Source organism: Pleurodeles waltl, chromosome 9, assembly GCF_031143425.1.
Source record: "Pleurodeles waltl isolate 20211129_DDA chromosome 9, aPleWal1.hap1.20221129, whole genome shotgun sequence".
NCBI classification, from domain to species: Eukaryota; Metazoa; Chordata; class Amphibia; order Caudata; family Salamandridae; genus Pleurodeles; species Pleurodeles waltl.
The window spans coordinates 1,107,906,362-1,107,927,841 of NC_090448.1; positions in this window are offsets into that span (position 1 = coordinate 1,107,906,362).

A 21,480-nucleotide genomic window follows, 5' to 3' on the forward strand; every position below is an offset into this window, starting at 1 on the left:
AATGATGGCATGTCGCCATTTACCAGAAACAACTGCCCTGGAAATGGAAGCATTTATCACAACCAAGATGTACCTAACGAGGAAATGGAGGTTTATGAATTCTGCTTGGAAGGGCTCCATAGCTAGGAAAGCAGCTTTAGGTTTAGTGGACAGTTTCAGTACATCTTGGTTTCCAGAAGCCTGAAAATAGTTGAAGGGAATTGAGGCAGCAGAGTAAATGTTGAAGGATATTGAAATTTTACTAGAGATAGACTCGGACGTTGATGATTTTCATTTAATTTAAAGGAGCAATTCTTACAAAGTGATGAGGATCTCCTTCCATTGGTTGGAGGCCTCACTAATGCTTTTTGTAACAGGCTATTTTGGCTCTCTTAAAGACTTTGCAGAAGCCTCCCGGGTGCATCTTGTATATGAACGTATTTTCTGTTGATGTATATTTGCACAATTTGTGCTCTGTATTGTGACTAGTTTGCTTAATTTCCACTAGCTCAGATCTGATCTATTTGTTGGTCGATTTATTTCCCACTCTAAATTTCCTTGCCTTGGCTGGGACCAGCTTGTTGAGGGCAGTGGATGTGTTATGGTGCAAGTTGGCAGCAGGGTCACAAAGGAGTTTAGGGGTGGTTACATTGCTTTCCTTAAACTGTTGTCTGCTGACACTTTTTGTAGTGGCCAGTTAGAATAATGGGTGTGGTGTTTCTGATTTGGTGGTTGTAGCTGTATTTCAGGACTGAGAACTGGATAGAGATGAAGGGGTGATTTCAGGTGGACTGAGTTGTCGGAGGTAACAAGGTTGTGAGTAAACTCAAAGATGAGAGTGTGCGTCCTGTTCTGTGCATAGCGTCGCTGACTGCCTTGGTGAAGCATAGGGTCTCTGTGTTGTTGAGGAAGTCTCTGGTAAATTTACAGTCTGGTCAGTCTGCCCAAAGATTGAATTGTCCATGATCACATTTTCATTGGCTAAGTTTTTCGGGAAAAGAGACATTGGAAGAAAATCATTGAATATTGTTAGGATGGGGAATCAGACCACCACTACAATGGTGAGTAAACTGTTGGGTGGATAAGTCACTGGGTAGCTATCCTGAATGTTGTTTAGAAAGTCAGGGAGCTGTTGTCAAGCCAAGTCTCTGTGAAACCACCAGCTTGACATTTGGTTTCGGACGGGAGGTTCTTGGTATCCACTTCTGCTTTTATGCTGAATGAGTGGCAATGAGACCAATTTTTAGGATGGCGTTAAAGTCAGTTATAGATCTCAGCATGAGGAGGTTGTGGCGTACACATCGTTCCAAGGTGGTGATCAGCAGAGGCCTAAGAGTAATACAAGGTCATTGTCTACTTTAGGAAGGGTTTGCCCCTCAGAAGCATGCAAGATGTGAGGGAAGAGTAGGTGCAGCTGTTGGACTGGGCTTGTTGCAGTGAGCATCATTGTTGCGGTGATCTGAAATAAGGTAGGCAGAGGATCCAGGTGGGTAAACTTTGAGGTGATCGAAGCTGAAAAGAAGATCAGTGGATAAGGGCTTTGAGGTGGAGATAGTTTTTTTGTTATGCCTGCAGATTTTCTGGAAAGGCTCTTAAAACTGCAGAATTTGAAAGCTGTATCAATTCTGTTGCCTCTTGGGTTTCTGACATCTTGGTAGTGGTGAGCTCTTTCAGGAATGAGGTCTGCCAAGTGTTCAGGTTCCCTGTGAAGAAGAGGAGGCTGGTTTGGGGTTTTCCAGGTTAGTGCATACATTGGCAATGAGCGCTTCTAAGGATAACTTTATAGTAATACACCTGTGGCTCCTTTGTGTTCTTTCTTACTTTTATAAAAGGAAAAATGTTTAAATACCTTTCCAGGCCTAGTTTCGTGACAAGACCAGAGGAACCTTTGTTACTTTTGGTCCTAGTACAGGGAGGGCAGTACAGATGTGGATAGGGTCCCTTACTGGCACATTTATCTGCCAATTTACCAACAAAATAAACATTTTGTAGTATGATTAAATGAGGGGACTCTGTTGTTGGGTGGGCCCTTCTGTGCGTAGGTGAGTCCTTTCAGGGTGCTTGAGCACTTCCGGGTGGGTAGGGTCACTCCTCGTTGGGTGGGTTCTTCAATCCCACCCCTTCATCACTATCACCCACTCCTTGAACCCATTGCTCCCACCACCATATATGCACCTTCTCCACAATCCCCCCCCACGCTCTCCCCCCCCCCACACACCAGGATAATGCCTAGACTTCAGATGTTTTAATTTAATCTACACATTTCCCAGAAAGCAGGGCGCACGGTTTTTAATTTCAACTATTCAAAGCGCCATCCCACGCGAGAGTTAATGACAGCCTACAACCCACTTCACAGCGAAGAGCAATTATAAAGAAAACACATGATTACAAAAAAGGAACTCTAGGGCAAGTAGAAAGCTTTTCCTTTTCCTGGAACATGCAAAATTAGCTGACTTTTGTATAATTTCATATGTTGCAACTGCTGAAAGGCAGATGTTAAGTGTATCTGGAAGCAGGCTGAAAGAATCTGCGGTATTTCGCCGAGAATCATGGGGCTATCGTTAATGAACCGCGAGAGGTTGATATGTGCGTGCCTGCGTCACTAGGCCTTATCGGACAGGCCTCTAATGCCTCCTGCTTGTATGCCAACAGGCAGCTGCTACTTCTCAGCTCCTGACGTGTCAGCTTGCCTGTAACTAGCAAAGCAGGGGACGGGATCCTTTTATGTTTTAATGGATTTCTTTGCACCTGAAGCATTTTTGGCCAATTTACGCAGTACAGCTAACAGCAAAAAGACTCTGTCTAAACATGGGGGGGAAGGAAATTACCCAATAGCTCAAGGCTAGTAGAAAAAATACAATGAGCAGGGAGGGCAGGCACGTTAACCCAGAAACGTGTTCAGACAGATACCTTTTGTAATGCTTCCCCACATCTGTACAGTACCTTTGGCTGACTGATCGGTGCCCAAACACACAGGAAGCTTCCAAACATGCCTGGCAATTTCGCTGCTGCATTTCAGAAATAAACCGACAGCCTGAGCGGAGGGCGGCAGGAGCGCAGTCGAGAGAGTGTGCAAGAGAGAGTATGTGTATGTGTTTTGGGGTGGGGGCAAGGGGGGCGTGGGTGTTATACTGGCGCTGTACTGTATTTATGGGCGCAAGAGTGTCTGAACCGGGTACAGCGAGCCTGCCCCAAACCAGGTCCATTCACATGGGCGTAGTACCTCCCAGCAGTGCAGCAGGTGCAGTGAAGCCGGAGCCCATGAGTGTCGGAGGGCCACCACACCCTACTTCAGTGGGAGGCGTTCCTTGCTGGGGGTGCGCGGGAGAGTGATCCCCCTGCTATTTCCAAATGGCCCATTGTGGGCCACGCTAACCTTGCACCACTTCCTAGGCCCTCTGTGCCCGCATCGGTTTTAGGGTGTATCTTCATTTCCATGGGGTCGGCTACCAGGGAAAGGTGGGCCTGTGCAATGGACGTTACAGACCTGGTCACACATTGTGCATTTACAAACACTTTTAGACTAGTACCATTTTCAAATCTTCTCAGGGTTTTCAAACTATTTTACACCAGGGGCTGATGGTTTTCCTCAAAGGGATTGTGGGTAAATTTCAATGAATAAAAGTATGTTTCTGGGCACATTTTGCTAGTGGGACGTGTCTGAACATAAAGTTTAACCAAAGTGGCAAGAACGGTTCAGATTAAAAGAGGTGCTGACGAACCCTCTGCTCAGCTAACGAGTGATTTTATTAGTGGCCAGAACAGCATCAGTGCAAAAAAACTCACACGCTGTGCCCCTTCAGTGCTCAGAACTGCAGCCTTATCTATCAGTAAATGTAAATTAGCACTTGTATAGCGCACTACTCACCCGTTAAGGTCTCAAGGTGCTGTACTCATACCGCTATGGAACCCCTCCTGGCTTTTCCCTGTGAGGCACCCACTCCTGAGCACCCCCAGGGTGAAGCCAGGCATCCAAGCGCTGTTGGGGCCGTTGTGGAGATTAAGCAAGCTATTGCCCAGAGTTGCAGAGTGGGACCCATGAATTAGATTAGGCACCGAGGCGAGAATTATCTGGTCAAGGGGAATTGAGCCCAAGACCTGCCGAAGCGGGACTTGAACCCTGGTCTTGAGCCAGATCTCTGCTTCAGGGTCTGCCGCTATAACCATTGAGCCACACTTCTCCACTTCTATCAGTGAGCTGAGTAGTAGAGAAAAATGTTTACTGCGCTGCGAAGGCAGAAACACTCCATTAAAAAAGCCAGTCATTCAAAGTCTGGAGATATATCTAGCGAAGCTTGGAGGTCTGGTGGATAAACGGAGAGATTTCCTAATAGACTGGCTCTTCCAGAAGGCTAGAATGGCTGTGGGGAGCCAGTCTCGTGGCAGGTCCTAAATGGTATGGGAGTGACTGCCTGCCAGCCCTACTAACCTTTCAGAGGACGGATCTGGCTGGTGACTCAGTTGCCCAGTCCTGGCAGCCTATCACAGACAAGGGCCTAAGAGATGACTGACTCTATCCTGGCTCTACCGGCCGTCAGTAGTCACCCAGACTGACTTGTGATTGATTCTTGGTCAGCCATAGGTGAGATATCAACCTGACAAATTGGCTTCCCCAGTCCTACTGGCCCTTCAGAGGCACCTGCGTGTTGACCAGTAACCCAAGTTTCTATAAAGTTAATGCAAGTACCTCTGAAATTTGCGCCAATGTACTCTATGTTGCTTTAGAAGGATACTATTGGGGAAAATCCCCAGTGACAAGTTACACATGTTTTCTGCTGGATACAATCCACAAACAGGCGAATTGACCAACTGGAGGCTGGCAGCTGCAGGACAGGGGAAATCAAGGAGAAAGCAGAGTTTGCATTTTTCCTGTACATTTCCAAGTAAGTAAGTACATATAAACTGGTAAAAATCTACCTGAAGAGTTGCCAGTTAGCTACGTCTCATGTCTGACACCGGCAGTCATTTGTGCTTTTTCAACTGTGCTATTTTAGGCAATTTGGTCTAAGGTTATCATCCTTACCATAACAGAGTACATCATAATAAACTGTTGCGTGGCACTGCATCAACAATAACAAAGTATGCAGCACCAGTCCTACAAATGGTCGCACGTTGATGACGTCATCGGCAGTCCTAGTAAAACCATGTAGCTTTGATCAACGCTCCGCCTTGCATTATGAGCAGGGCCACCGGAATTATGCAGCAGGGGAAGGCCTAATAATGCAGCAGGGTTGAGTAAATTATGCAGCAAGAAAAGGAAAATTATGCGGCGTAATGTGACGCATTTTGTGATAGTAATACTTCATTATTTAGTCATCTTCACAATTGTTGACACTGGGCATTGGTCGCACCTTATTAGGAACAGTTTAACACCCAAATCTAGCAATGAGCAACAGAAAGGTGACCACTCAAGCTTTGCAAGAGGCTTTCCACTGCACAGCAACACTTGTTGCTGCATTTTACATAACTTTTGAACCGTTTGAGCTAGAGACACATTTTTTGTTAATATCAGCAGATTATGCAGTAAATGATGGATTATGTGGCAACTATAAAATGATGTAAAAAAACGCCGTGCAATTGCATAATTCCAGTGGCCCAGATTATGAGGCAAAAGGTAAGACAGTTTGCTTAGCATGAGATTTTTATTTGAGATGTACTCTCTAGTACACATTCAGAGTACAGATGCCTGCAGAAGATTAAGCCATGTCACAGGGATTTACTGTAATCAGTGTCGAACTGGGACGGAAAATAGGCCTGGGCACCACAATATAAAAGTGAATTAGTTACTTTAAAAAGTTGCTTATGTTGCAAATTGGAGCAGTTTTGAACCTGTAAAGACTCGCTGTATAAGTATTTTGCAAGATATCAAAGACTACACGGATTTGAGCTTGCTGCAGGCAATGTTTGTTTTCATACTGGGGAAATCAACAGTAAAAACCGGCCCAACAGACCATAAAACAATCTCACAGACAGCCAAAAACAACCAACACAGTGACATGTCAGACCAGCCCATTGGGCACTGCCTGATTGCCCTATAGGCCAGACTAACCCTGCCGTAATTGACATATGCTATGAGTGGTTATCACACCAATATATTGCTTTTCCTCTGTTTTCACTTGGTTTAACTTGACATAAAGATCTGGGTGAGCTATTTTAGTTGGGTCACATTCATTGGGCATTTAGGTGGGCTGTCACGGACATGCCCCCTTCACATAAGTTAAAAGGAGATGGCAAGTTACAACACAAACCAATTTTGATAATGTAGGATGGCCAACTTTCACTGCTGAAAATTTTCAGGGCAGGAATTGATGTTGCACTTGGCACAGCTTTGCCTCTTGTGAATACCTGCACAAACCTTTAGTAAATCTGGGCCTTTACATTTACTTCACATCAAGTTCTAGCATATTTTCCCCCTTCAGTGTATTTTTAACATATATTGCAAACCCTGCTTATACTAACAGCATTTAATTATGGGTGAAAGTTAGACTTTTTAAAGTACAGATGGCTCCTTGTTTGGTAATAGAGACAACTAATAATTTTCTTGTTGTGTGTTTTTGCTAACAAAATTATCCAATTGCAGATCTGAAGAATAATGTGGCACTTGTTTAAGAAATAATAATATCTGTGATGGGCTCCTGCGTTACCAAACAGTGGTTTAGTCTGAAATGTAGTTTATAGTTTTCTACTTTTCATTTCTAACTTACAGAAGATCAGGGTTTTGTATTTATGATTTTTTTTTTTTTTTTTAGAAACCATACAAATTAAATAGAAATATCACATTAGGATAGAAGGAAAGAGATATATGACTGGAATATATATATATATATATATATATATATATATATATATATATATATATATATATATATATATTCACTTTAAAAACTAAAGGTTACAGGGACGTTATAGGCTCACATTTTAAACGTACAAAACCATAGAAATTTACCTGTTATAGTTAGAATTACCTCAAGTAACTGTAACTCGTGCCCTAAGATAACTATAGCTTGCGTCCCCACCATGCACAGTTTTTTCGTCAGACATTTTACTGCAAACATTACATTGATATTATCAATGATGTCATGAGTGCCATAATTTGTGGCATAATTAGCAGTGCATGGTGAAGGCGCAAATTATAGTTTCCTTAAGGCACGAGTTATAGTTAGTTGAGATAACTATAACTATAACAGGTGAATTGCAATAGTTTTGTACGTTTAAAATGTAACCCTAATTATAACGTCCATGTAACCTTTGTTTTTTTAAGTGAATTTCTATGTTTTTTTAAATGTAATTTTCATTACTATATGTTAATCCAACCACTGCCGCGAATGGCCACATGCGGCCTGACCCTGCGGCCAACCCCTAGAATCACCCAACCCTGCGCACGGCCTTTGGCCGTGAGCAGCGGGCGTTGGCCATAGGCCCTGCAGCCAATACCCCTAACCACTCACCACATGCTGCGCACAGCCTTTGGCCATGCACAGCGGTAGTTGGCCACAGGTCTGCATGCCCCCTCTCCCCGGCCTATTTCGGCCCCAGGGACCACATGTCCCGGGGCCTGGCCTTCTAAAATTAATTTTTTTGGGGAGCCGCTACCCTCCCCAGACCAATCTCGGGCCCGGGTACCCCATTCCCCAAGGTCTGGCTTAAATAGTTACTTTTTTTTTTTTTTGGGAGGTTGGACACGAGGCCTCCCTCTCCAGGTCGATCTTGGCCCCAGGGACCCCATTCCTGGAGGCCCAGCCTAATTATTGAATTTTGTTGGGGGGGGGCACACAGCACCCCATCCCAATCCGATCTCAGGCCCGGGGACCCCATTCCCCAGGGCCTGGCATATATATTTACATTGTTTTGGGGAAGGGAGGCCACAAGGCCCACTCCCCATCCCGAACTTGGTCCCAGGGATCCCATTCCCAGAGGCCCGGCCTAATTACTGAATTTGTTTGGGGAGGAGGGGAGGCACGCGGCCCCCTCCACAGGCTGATCTCGGCCCCGGGGACCCCATTCCTCGGGGCCCAGCATAATAATTTAAATTTGCTTTTGGAGAGGGGAGGCTTTGCAGCCCCACTGCCCAGGCTGCTCTTGGCCCCGGGGGCCCCGTCCCCTAGGGCCCAGCCTAATTATTGAACTTTTTGAGGGGTGGGGGTCGTGTACAATAACACAATCCTCCTACTGCAGCGGGAGCACAGGGGACAGGCTGACTGACGCTTGCAACAGTCCACCAGGATTGAAAAACCATTAAAAAAGGGAGTGTCTGTGGTGAGCTAGCCATGAATGGGCGGTTGACCCTACCCAAGCCATCTAGGGCAGGGCCGAAGGCTGTGCACAGCAGTGGGTGTCCATCTTTGGGGGCTTAGGTGCGAGGCCTGGCCCCAGGGCACGCAGTGCAGCAAACCAATGCCAAGTTACATATGGTAATAAAATATTACTTCACTGAAAAAAATACAAAGGTTAAAATGACTTTACAGTTAAGGAAATAATATCTTACTTTACATTTAAAAAAATACAACTTTAAAGTTCCCTCAAAAAAAAAAAAAAAAAAAGATTAAAGTGAGGTGAAGGTTACTTTCGAGCTGACCTGCTCTGTGCTGTTTGATTGCTTGGTATTATGATGATGAGATCTTCTGGCCAAAAAAGTTCTGACTCACAATAGCGGGAGGCATGTTGTAACTTGGTCATATCCCTTTTATCTATATTTCGGTTAAAAAATCAGATATTTTAAGAGGCATGGATACTGATACCCACTGGTCCCAACTCACGAAGATCACCTGCAGCCAGTCCTGGCCGCTTAGCCGAACCATCTTTGCATCCTGGGACTTCGATATTCCGACTAATTAATGTAAATGCAAAACTATAAGTGAAAAACAAAGTGCTGTCATCTAAAAGCCCAGGACAGGCTGATGGTGACCCTAAGGACCTTGGGCCTGTCGACAACACAGGGCCGTACTAGGACTTTTGGGTCCATGGACAGAAGGGAAGATGCAATGCCCTTCCAATTTGCTTGTGCCATCACAGAAAGGGACCTCACAGAAAGATGCATCACAGGTCTATTAATCTTCCTTGGTATCGCTGATGGGACCTAGTCCTTTCATTTGAATCGTGCACTGCAGCAGAAAAGGCAAGTTCCAAAATGCAAAATAAATAACAGCAGAATGAACTACTTACATATGGTATAAAGAAGCTCTTGAAACCTCCTCTGCTGGTTTTCAGTTGCCATATAAATCTCTTTTACTGTGACTGGAAAAGAAAGTTTGATGATACTCTTATTTTGGAACCATTACAGAAGCCAGTTGTAAGGATTAGGCACTTGACAGCTTTGGTGTGAGTGTGTGTGCTTGTCCAGCAGTATACCAGCGCTGCTTATTCCTGCCACTGTGAGAGAGAGTTTAGGCCTTTATAGAATCTGGACAGAGAAATAATATCAGCAATTAGGGCCTGCCTCAAGACTGCTGCAGAACAGCTCAGTTTCTTAGCTAGAAAACTGGAATCTGTCGTGAAGTGATTGCGACTTTCCCCAAAATAACTCTGGTCTTTTCCATCCAAGCATCTATCCACTCGGGCCTCCATCCACCACCTGATATCCACAATTTCAGCCTTTATATTCTGCCATCTATTCAGTCTTTGATCCATCATTTAGTCTTGAACCAGTCAATCCGCCCATCCTCCCATGTGTTCATCCATGTCCAATCCTATCCATCCATCCATCTCCAAATGTATCGATCCTTCCTTCCTTCCACTTGTCTATCCACCGTTTCTCTCCTCCATCCACCATTTCACTCCATCCACCCATTCATTTACCCTTTCACCCATCCAGTCATCCTTTCACTTACTCATCCATCCTGTCTTTCACTCATCTGTCTGTCCATCCATCATATGTTCACTCACCCATCCATCCTTTCTTCCACCGCTCCATCCCTTTCACTCAACTATCCATTCTTTCACTCATTCACCCTTACATTCACCCTTTCACTCATCCATTCACCCATCCTGTCAATCATCCATCCATACTTTTGCTCATCCATCCTCCCTTTCACTCATCCATCCACCCTTTCACTTTGCCCATCCATCCTTTCACTAATCCATCCACCCTTCCACCCATTCCTCCACTCATCAATCCATTCAATGACCTTTTCACTCATCTATCTATTCACCCTTTAACTCATCAATCCATCCTCTCATTCATCCATCCTTTCACATTCTTCACTAATCCATCCTTACACCCACCCAGCCACTTATCTGTCCATCTATTCAGCCTTTCACTCATTCATCCATTTATCTATCCACCATCCACCCAATCTATTCATCCATGCATACATCCTTCCTTTCGTTTATCATCCACCCTTTCACTCATCCATTCACCCTGCTACCCATCAGCCTCTCCACCTATTTATTTATCAGTCCATCCATTTAGTCTTTCACTCATCTATCCATCATTCCACTCATTCAGGCAACCTTTTTCTCATTTTCTATCCACCCATCCAGCTTTTCACTCAATCATCCACCCATTCACATTAATTAAGAGCCGTTGTCTAGTTGCAGACAGAAGAGGCCCACAAAGAACTCCAAACCCCTGTTGCTGCTTACATTACAAAAGGTCAGATTTGCATATAGGCATGAGAAGACTTAAGTAATTTGCCAGAATCACAGGATTTAGAGCTGACGCCAGGACTGGTACTTGGTCCCTTTGTTCAATTAAACTACCTCATGTGCTGCGAGGACAAGGGAAGGGGGTTTCATCCCCTGGACCTCACAGCCATTGTGTAGTGCTGTGATGGCCAAGGAGAGAGGGCCTCCTGTCCTGAGCCTTGCAGCAATGCATACTGGATGGAAGGCCCAGGGAAGGGGGGACCAAATCTGGACCTTGCAGACTGATCCAGGGCTGTTCACTGCACTGCCCTGGCAGAGGTGACAAAAATCACGTTTACCTAGTTAAAGGGGGCGAGTACATGACAAGAGAGACAACATCAACAAAGGACACATTTTAACTGTGGTATATTAAAAATACTGTCGCAATCTTGGCGCATGCACACAACACAGGGTGCTTCCTTATGACCACTAGTAGTGCAAAGATAAATAAACATGGGCAGCAGGAATTAACACTTGCTAGAGCACGTGTATTCTAGTGCAAGCCTCCTTTGCTTGCAAAACAGGTACAGCTATGGTAGCAAGGTAAACTCTTGTTACACAGAGGTTATGTGCAGCATTACTGCAGTGCCCTGGTTTTTGGAAAACAGAAACCGGGACGTGGAACAAACATTGAAGTACATTTAAAAAATGAATGGCCTTTGGAGGGCATGAAGTGCCATGGGACCAGCACTGGATAATGTCTGCAAGGCCCAGGGAAGGGGCCCCATACCTGGACCCTACAGATTGATCCAGTGCTTCAAGGCCCAGGGGAGTGCGCTTTGCTAAACACTGCTGTCATGCCAGTCTGATCTGGCAGCTCCCTCCTCCTCACCACCGACCACCTCTCCTCACCTGATAATGTCCGGCTGGTCTTTTGGACAGAGGTGCCTTCTATTGCCGGGCAACCGAAAACAGAAAGGGCAGACAAATGCTTCAGGGCAGATTTTTAGGAGAGGTGGTGTCCTGCCCCTGACCTTGTGAGCCAAGACAATTGTTTGCTTTGCTGCTGCCCATTTCCCCACCCACTGTTTCCTTCTGCCCACCCCTGCACCGCCAGCAATGCCACCATGCCCTTGGACCAGAGTGGTCAATGCACCTCGCTTTAAAAAATACATGTGATGTTGATCAGGTGGGGGTTGTGTGCACTGGAGGAGCAGGTGGGCTTACTGATAACATGGCCTTTCACAGGGGTATGAGGCGCCATGTTTTCGAACTGAGCGCGGGGCCCTGGGCATCTGCCCACACCTAGCTCCGGCCGTGCGACAGCAAGAAAGCCAACAATAACAACAATTTGTTTTCACGTAGCGCTTCATATTATACTCCTGCCATTTCTAAACACTATTAGCAGTGCATGCTACACATCCCCATTTTAACCTCGGTCCATTTACTGACCACGGAAGGGTAGAAGCCTGAGTTTGTCTTGCTAGGATCAGAATGTGTGAACTTTACTGCACTAAAGATGCCAGCACTGACTGTCAACTCGCTGATCCTCCTCTTTGTTTCTAAGGCTCAGAGTACGCAGGCGCGTGGTGCTGTGCTCACCTGCTTGGCAATGGTTTCAGTCTACAAGGAGGGCAAATCAGAAATCTGATCTGGTTGCTGTGAGCCATTACCCTTCCTTTGTGTGTCAGGACGCTTGGTCAGCACTGCCTTTGTTTGGTGAAGGGCTGGGACACGATTCTAGACTGTGTACATAATGCTGGGTGGGGCGCCCAAGAGAATGGCTCTTTACTCAGTTCTGCAAGTTACTGAAGTATGATACGATTTACTGGGTGCACACAGCTACCACCCACACCCCTGTTTAGTGCAGTCTCTCAATTGTGTGAAAGACATTCATGAAAATGTAGAGATAAAAGAAATTATAGAAAGATCAGCCATCGCTGGCACTGAAACCGCCTACACATCCAAAGAGTGAGGGTCGGACTTTGTGAACTGAAGCAATGTGTTCCGGTTCTCATCTGTGACGTGTTGCTGTTCTCCTCTGTGACGTGTTGCTGTTCTCCTCTGTGGTGTGCTGTTCTCCTCTGTGATGTGTTCCTGTTCTCCATGTGGTGTGCTGTTCTCCTCTGTGATGTGTTGCTGTTCTCCACTGTGATCTGCGGTTCTCCTCTGTGATGTGTTGCTATTCTCCTCTGTGATGTGTTGCTGTTCTCCACTGTTATGTGCTGATCTCCTCTGTGATGTGTTGCTGTTCTCCACTGTTATGTGCTGATCTCCTCTCTGATGTGCTGCTGTTCTCCACTGTGGTGTGCTGTTCTCCTCTGTGATGTGCTGTTCTTCACGGTGGTGTGTTGTTCTCCTCTGTGATGTGTTGCTGTACTCCACTGTGATGTGCTGATCTCCTCTGTGATGTGTTGCTGTACTCCACTGTGATGTGCTGATCTCCTCTGTGATGTGCTGTTCTTCACGGCGGTGTGTTGTTCTCCACTGCGACGTGTTGCTGTTCTCCACGGTGGTGTGCTGTTCTCCTCTGGGATGTGTTGCTGTTCTCCACTGTGATGTGCTGATCTCCTCTGTGATGTGCTGCTGTTCTCCACTGTGGTGTGTTGTTCTCCTCTGTGATGTGCTGTTCTCCACGGCGGTGTGTTGTTCTCCTCTGTGATGTGTTCCTGTTCTCCACTGTGACGTGTTGCTGTTCTCCACTGTGGTGTGCTGTTCTCCTGTGATGTGCTCCTGTTCTCCATGTGGTGTGCTGTTCTCCTCTGGGATGTGTTGCTGTTCTCCTCTGTGATGTGCTGTTCTCCACGGCGGTGTGCTGTTCTCCACTGTGACGTGTTGCTGTTCTCCACTGTGGTGTGCCGTTCTCCTGTGATGGGCTCCTGTTCTCCATGTGGTGTGCTGTTCTCCTCTGGGATGTGTTGCTGTTCTCCACTGTGATGTGCTGTTCTCCTCTGTGATGTGTTGCTGTTCTCCACTGTGACGACAGTGGTATTCGGGTCCCTGTCTCTAGTCCTGAACCTTTCACTTACAAGCCACTGATTTCAGGTGTGTTAGTCTAATTAGTTCGACAGATGCAAAATACTACAATGTCAAGAATTCAGCCAACACACAAAACTCCAGAACTAGAAAATGTGTCTGTAATTTCCTGGAGGGAGTTGGTCACCCTTGGTAGTAGCTGTGTGTGGGAAGCAGTGAGGACCCAATTTTTTTAATTGGGGAAATTATAAAGTATTACTTAAACAAGGAATAAATTATATTTCAGCCTGACAATTACAACCTTTTCCATTGCAGTACTTGTGCAACTTTCTAGTTCAAGTTTCTTCAGAGTACAATATATTAGAAAACTAATTCTTGACAGCCCTTTGCCAGGTGTCCTCTACTTTCAGTCATATGACGCTTTTCTCAACCCAGAAGATAAGATGGAATTCACCACTGATCATGTAAAAAGGCACAGCATCTACTGCCTACCTAACACTGGGAATGTGCTCTATTACTATAAGACTGGTGAGCCATGGGCTCCAAGGGGTACAGGATGCAATGGTAAACCAATCCACTTCCTGCTCTTGAATCCCAAGCGACGATGGGGTAGAACACTCACAGCAACCAGAAACATCGCCCACAAATACTGGGACCATGAGTAGGATGTTAGGGAGATCTTGTTCCACATGCTTTGCTTCAGCATGAACCTTGGCAGGCTCTAAATATACTAGGGGTGTTTGCTCCATTCTTAATTCTGCACAGTGATCTCCATGTACTGCTTGCATCATGAACTGTACAGGAAATTGGTTAAGATAATTGGATATCAAGGTAACCAACCAGAGTAGGTGATTCACAATATGGGCGCCAGATGTCAACACTTGGACTCTGTGAAATTGTGAAGATTCTGGATAGAGCTACCATTTTCTGCGAGGCACAGGGCTAGAATTTTTCCTTTGATGGTGTCTGAGTCCATCCTGCATGGCTGCACCTGACTAGCACTTACAATATTCCAATTAGAAGTATTATGGCAGTTTAGTTTTTAGTTCCTTCTATGGCAGAGTACAATTACAGTACAGAATATCTTTAGATTTGTGTAACAAATCTAAAAACAAAAGAAAACTTGCATCGGTCTGTACAAGAACCTGACAAGTGCAAGTTTTGATACATTGGAAATGCTAAACAGCAAGAGCCCTTAGTACATCTGCCAGGTGTTCCAAGAGGTTGAGCCTCCACATGAAATTATCTTAATCACAAGTAAGGGCATGCATGGTATTTTATCTTTTTCCTGCGACTTTCAGTTTCTGTGAATATAAGATACCCCACATACGGGTTCTTATTACCAGGCTACATCCTGCAGTATCGCGTTACCATCATCATTAGGAGATTTGTCTTTCCATAGCGTGTTTGTGGGGTCAAAGGCCATGAGGTGGCTATGAGACACTTAAAGTCACCTTTCCAGCACATGTACTGTCAATACTCTCGCAGAAAAATAATCCCTTGACATTATCATCACAAGCAGACTACCAGGATCACCTTCAGACCCAGTGCCTCCAAAAACCTTTAAAGAAAGCCTTTAAACAATCTGTGCGGGGGAGGTGGCTAGATGCTTACTCGGTAAGAGTAGGTCCCTCAAAATAGATTCATTCCCATACAAGCTGAAGTTCTCATGCATTAGACCTCTCCTCAAAAAGAAAACCCTACAGCCATCCGACCCAGCAAACAACAGGCCTAAATCTTAGGAAAAATATTTGAAAAAGCAATGTTTACTCAACTTTCTAAATTTACAGAAGAAAACGATTTACTGTTAGACCAAGAGTCCAGCTTCAGACCAGGCAGAGACAGAGTCAGCCATTTTGCCCAATTCGGATGACCTCATATTCACAGTGGACAAGAATGGAGTGTCTACCCTAATGCTTCTAGATTTCTCAGCTGCCTTTGACACTGTTCACCACCACATGCTACTACAAAGACTTCATTATCTCAAAATATGTAAAAATGCTCTAAAATGGATTGCTTCTGACATCAGAAACAGACAAAGTTTAGTTTACCTACCATGTATCACACCAGCTCCTCACACCCAACGCTGTGGCATCCATCTGTGGTCCACCATATCTCCTGTATTATTCAACATCAACCTAACACCCTTACCACAGACTGTTAAATTATTCAACCTTGTCTGTGATAACATGGAAACTATACACACATCCTTCTAAAAATGGATGGCCTGGAAGACCTCTACAAATGAAAACTTGACAACAGTCTCTGTGCCATAAACACATGGATGATGAGTAACCACTTAAAGCTCAACATCACAAACATATAAATCATGACCTGTGGGCAATGGCACAAATATCAACATAGAGCCCCATGGCCCTATGAACTCGAGGCCCCTCCAACAACATCAAAAGAAGCCAGAAATTCAGGGATAACCATGGATTCAGATCTATCCTTGCTACCACGTCAACAAGATCACAAAGAGCGTTGCTACACAATTAAAACACTATGTCAACAAGATCACAAGAAGCATCTCTTACACAATTAAAACTCTATGTTGCATCTTCCCATACCTTGTATACCAAATTAAAATACAAGCCATCCTCACACCTGCAATCTCCAAGCTTGACTATGCCAACAGTCTGCATCTCGGAGCATCCAGGTTCATCATACGCAAAATACAACTAAGCCATGATCTAAAGCATGCAGCAGCAGATACACTTAAGAAGACAGTTGAAATAATGGCTATTTCCAGGATATAGGATCGCACCTTCAAGTACAATCTACAGTTTCCAACTCAGCACACTACTTTCTTTATGAAGGTAAGTTGGGCATGGCAGCCAACTATAGTTATTCATCTTAAATTCATGCAAAACATGCATGCTACATGTCTTGTTCATCACCCAGTACTGTATCAGCCAATAAACCAGCCATCACCAACTGAACAGGTATTAAGAGACTTGTCACATACTGCTGTCCAACTGGAGGACTCTAATTTAGTCCACCACTACAGGCCCCAACTAGCCACACACTATCACTGCTTCTTTACATCCCACAGTGACATTCAGACATGGGATGATGGTAACAAAGACCACTCCAGCAGGTCTCCATCACCACTTTTTCTCCAACCATGCCTGCAAGGACCAAGCTTTTTTAACAAAACATCAGGTTGGACAACTCAGTGCATTAACCAGCTAAGTAGGCTATTATCAAAAGAAATACCATAATTGGACCTAAAGAGGTACTCAAAGCTGTTAACCTACTAAAGACCATAACTCCACTTTATCCACTACATTGCTAAGAATTGCAACCCACCACACGATATTCGCACCCTGGTAGTGATCACAAACAGCATGGACACACTTCCCACACAGGGTCAAAAAACAATGTCAACACACTTCCAGCCACACACCCTACACAACACAGCTTGCTGCCCATTTAGTAAAGTGCTTCAGTTATCCACATGGGTATTTTATAGATGCTGTAATATAATACAAATACTACAATAATTGGGAAAAAGTGGTGCAGCAGCAGACCCAGGAAACGATTGCAGCTAGGTACAGCGTGCTGCTTCCGTAGCACTGGATGCAGCGATGGTCCACGATGGCAGAACTGCCCCCTGCGTAGCATCCTTAAATCCACCATCAGGCTCAAAAGCCAACACAATGCACAGACACAAAGGAAAAGCAGAGATAAGCTGGTTCTACACCCGAGACATCCACAGTGGAGGAAGCAGATCTGTTTCAAAAGTAGTCGGATAGTCTAGATCACCGGCATTTCCAAGTGTGGTGCAAAGCAACCTATAGTAAACAAAGCCAGGAAGCCAGGCCTGGAACCTAGGATTTCCCAGAAGGATTTGAGTATCTCTTGGTCTGTGTTGGCAAACTACCAGCTTTACAAGAGCCTGGACTAAGAGAGTCAGACCTCTTATGATGAAAACAAAACACACTGGGCACTTAATAGCGCCGGTCACAAACCAAGTAGATTTTTTTGGCATGAACAGACTTTGGCCCTCATTATGACTGTGGCGGTCTTTTGCCAAGGCCACCGCAGCCACCGGAAGACCGCCATATTATGACTGCCACCGGATATCTGCACTGCGGCGGTCGGATATCCAGCGGCATTCATCACGGCGGTCGGCAGCGCTTAGGCGGTTCCACTGCTGGCACCGCCACGCCAGAAAAAAGACTGTCCACAGAAATACAACCAGTAATTCTGTGTGGCGATCTTCTGGTGGCGTGGCAGACTGGCGGTGAGAGTGCCGGATCCCATCCCCTCACGGAGGAGCACCTCATCAGACGAGGTAAGTGTCGTCCGCAAGGGGAGAGGGGAGTGAATGGGTGTGTATGAGTGTGTGTATACATGTCATGAATGTGAGGGGTAGGGGGAGTGACTCTGCATGTGTGCATGTTTGCCTGTGTGTAAATGTGGCAAAGGTGATGCATGTGTATGTATGTGGACAGGGAGTGGGGGTGTGTGCATGGGTGAATGTGTAAGGGGGTGTGAGTGAGTGCATGCAGGTGCATGTATGTATGCATGTAGTTGAAGGGAGGGGGTGGGGTGGTGAGTGTATGAATGGGTGTGATGTGTATGGGTATGTATGCGTGTCTATGGGGTGAATGTTTTGAGTGTGTGTGAGTGGGGGGTGTCTGTGCATGATTGTGTGTATGGGTGCATGCGTGCAGAGATGTTTGTGGGGGGGGGGGTATTCTGGTGACAGGAACACAAGTTCCTGTCATCGGGATACCTTACCACCAACATTTTGTGGTGATGAGAGCACCAGGAAAATTTTGGCTGTGTCCCGATTCGAAATAACCTCGTCGTTATCCGACTCCCACCGGGCTGCAAGTAGAAACCTCCAGCGCAGAGGGCTGCGGTAAAGCAGTGGGACGGGCGGGGACACTGCGGTTTGGCAATGGCCAAACCACATCAGTCGTAATATGGTGGTCTGCACCGCCAGGGTCATAAAGGGTCATAAAGAGGGCCTATGTCTTAGGATTTCTTTATTTAATGGTTCTCAATTCTTCATTCATGAGAGGAAAAAATGGGTGTTATATAAAAGGTTGGTTGACACTGAACTCAGTCTTTGTTAGGTCAAGATTGGGGCACAATTTATTGTTAAAACGTTCCTGTCTAGGCACTTTGAGACATAACGACGAGAAATTACATAAATAAGGTCACACAGCCAGGAGTCGGGAACTGAAACTGATAAACTAAGAATACAAACACAACATCACTTCACCATCATATGACAGCACAACAAATACCAGGCATGTTGACTCTAAGATGCACTTTTCACCATTTCTTTTTATAGACACAAGCACGTGGATTTTACTGTGTGCTCCTGCAATCATAAATAGCTGTCATAATATTATTCCTTGTTTGCCCTTTTTGAACACTCAAGGGTGCCTTGGATATTCTCTCTCTCTCCTCGAGCACCTCGTTTAACTCACTAAAAAACTAGTAAAAAATAACAACATCCACTTCGTCCCCGTCCTGTGAGTCTCCTCAGCACCGTTCACCTGGACCATGGACCGTGTGAACCTATTTTAAATCAGGTTGCTTACGGCGAGGGTTAAAGGATTACATTTTAGATTGTAGATACATTTTTATATAATAAGCCGAATGGGGCTATGGGCAGGGCAGGGGGTTGCTGACCCCAGGGATGTGCGCCCCGGGATCATTGGGGGAATGGAGCAGTCCAGGACTGCTTGGGCTACTCTGGGCTCCTTGGGCTATTTGCTGCGGTTAAGGGTATTTCACCAGATATTTTGTGTCATTAGCTACCATTTTATTGAGGTGAGGCAGTGGCTGGACATCAGTCAGGGGCTTACACAAGGCAGAGAACGGGGAGGAGGGTGGGGTGGGAGAGTGGCAGGGAAGGCCGCACGGGGATTGTCGGATTGGGCGAGTATGAAGGGGGGAGGCCCCTGAGTGGGAAGGCGGCAGCAAATGTGGGGGGAAAAAAAACACAAGCAGCAAGGATCACAGAGAGGATACACAGGGCCATAGATGGTAGGGGAGGGATCTGTCACCACGGAGTCAGGCGATTGGGGGCAGTGGGAGGCTCATTGACAGGCACCCTTAAGAAAGAGGCCTAGGAGCAGAGGGCAGTGGGTCAGAGGGACATTGTTAAGGAGGGAGAATTGGGCCCCACTTCTTCATTAGTGGCCGCAATTTTCAATGGAGTGATGAAGAGGAACCAGGGGACACAGAGGTAGATGCAGGGGATATTGTGAGCACAGAAGCGGAGGAGTTTTGCAGTGTTGCCCCCAACCAGAGGATATGGTAGGCAGGGTGGGAGTGGGTCAGCAGTAGGGGTGGTTCCTGGGATTCAGCATAGGGTGGGCAGCATGGGGACTCCCTGTGCACGTGGGGATGGATCTCAGACACGTGGGGCGAGTGCTGCTCGGCACAAGAGGTCAGATCAAGGTTTGGTGATTGGGGGGAGGGCAGGTAGGAACTTGTCTAGCACACGGGCCTCTGGTCTGTTTTGTATAGGTTCCAGAGTATAGTAGCAAGAGCGACGCAGGGGAGCTCAGTGAGGCTCACTACCCCTGGGATGAAGAAAAGGCAGGGCTCTGGGTGGTCTGCTGGAGCACTAGAGGAGCTGTTCTTCTGTTGGCACTGAGGCGGAGTGACAGCTGGGAGGCACAGAGGGAAGGCAGATTTCGGGCAACCTCCAGTGTCCCAGGTCAGCTACAGTAACATCGTTCAGCAGCAGGTGGGAGAGAGGGCAGGTTACGGCCCCTCACCGCCCACCGGCAGCCGCAGGACAGAATCAATCAGGAATGTGCAGTTATACCGAAGAACAGGCTGGGCCCTCAAGGACAGCGGTTTCTGAGTTGAGCAGGCATACACTGCTCGATTATGATGAGGAAAGACTAGAGGAGGGTGAGATGCATGAGGAAGAATCGGCACGACGTGGCAGCGAAGGGGCATGGTAGCACAGTGACTAATGGTAGGGGCCGGGGGAAACCTGACATTGTTGATCATGTACTGCAAGTGTCGAGTGCTGTAAGGAGACCCGACAGTCACTGGGCGCATCCAAGAAGGCGCAACTGGCAAGGCGGCAGAGTCAAGAGTGGCCCGACCTCGACGCCAAGTAAGCTCTCATGGGGGACCTGCAAAGATATGGTATAAGTGGCAGTGGAGGCCATGGAGCCCGGTACTCTGTGCGAAGCTCACCTTTGGAAAGGGGTGTACATGGCTGATGTAGGAGTGGGGACGGAGGAAGTGAGTCAGGAAGAGACAGGTAAGACGACAGTAAAAGTTGACAGTGCTCATCAGACAGTTTACCGCTGGGATTTCAACAGGGGGTCTCTGCACAAGGGAATACTGCAGTTTCCAGCATGAATGTTCTAGATGTTCAGGTTAGCATGCGCTTGTCAACTGTTAAGGAGAGAAAAATAATGCAGGAGGCAAGGAGAGACAGGGGCCAGTCACCACAGGGCAAAGCCGGGGCTCAGTAGTTCAACCGTCACCTGGGTGGGGTTGGGAGGGTGTAGGGGTTCCCATGGTACTTGGGGGGGGGGGGGGGGGGAGCTCCTACGCCAGTTAATCTGGAAAGGTTGCTTTTTTTGGTTGGCACAGTATGACAAACGCAGCTCTTCTTCGGGATGGCTTTACTTGGAGTTTCTGACTGCGGTACACTGGACCTGGGGGGTGACACTGGGTTGACAACTTAAAATCAGTTGGGGCTCACAGACAAGTAGTGCAGGACAAGCTACTGGAGATTACGGAAGGTCTTATGGCAGGCCCTTTCTCAATTGGCCGATACAAAATTTGATCATATCTACTATTGGTGTGGTGCCAAAGAAGGAATAGGGGCAGGAAAGTACCCTCTTTTTGGCATGGTTACCCCCCCACGTTTTGCCTGCTATCAGTGTACTTAGACTGCCTTCACTGGGATCCTGCTAACGAGGACCCCAGTGATTGTGAACTCTCCCTCCAAATTTTGTTACC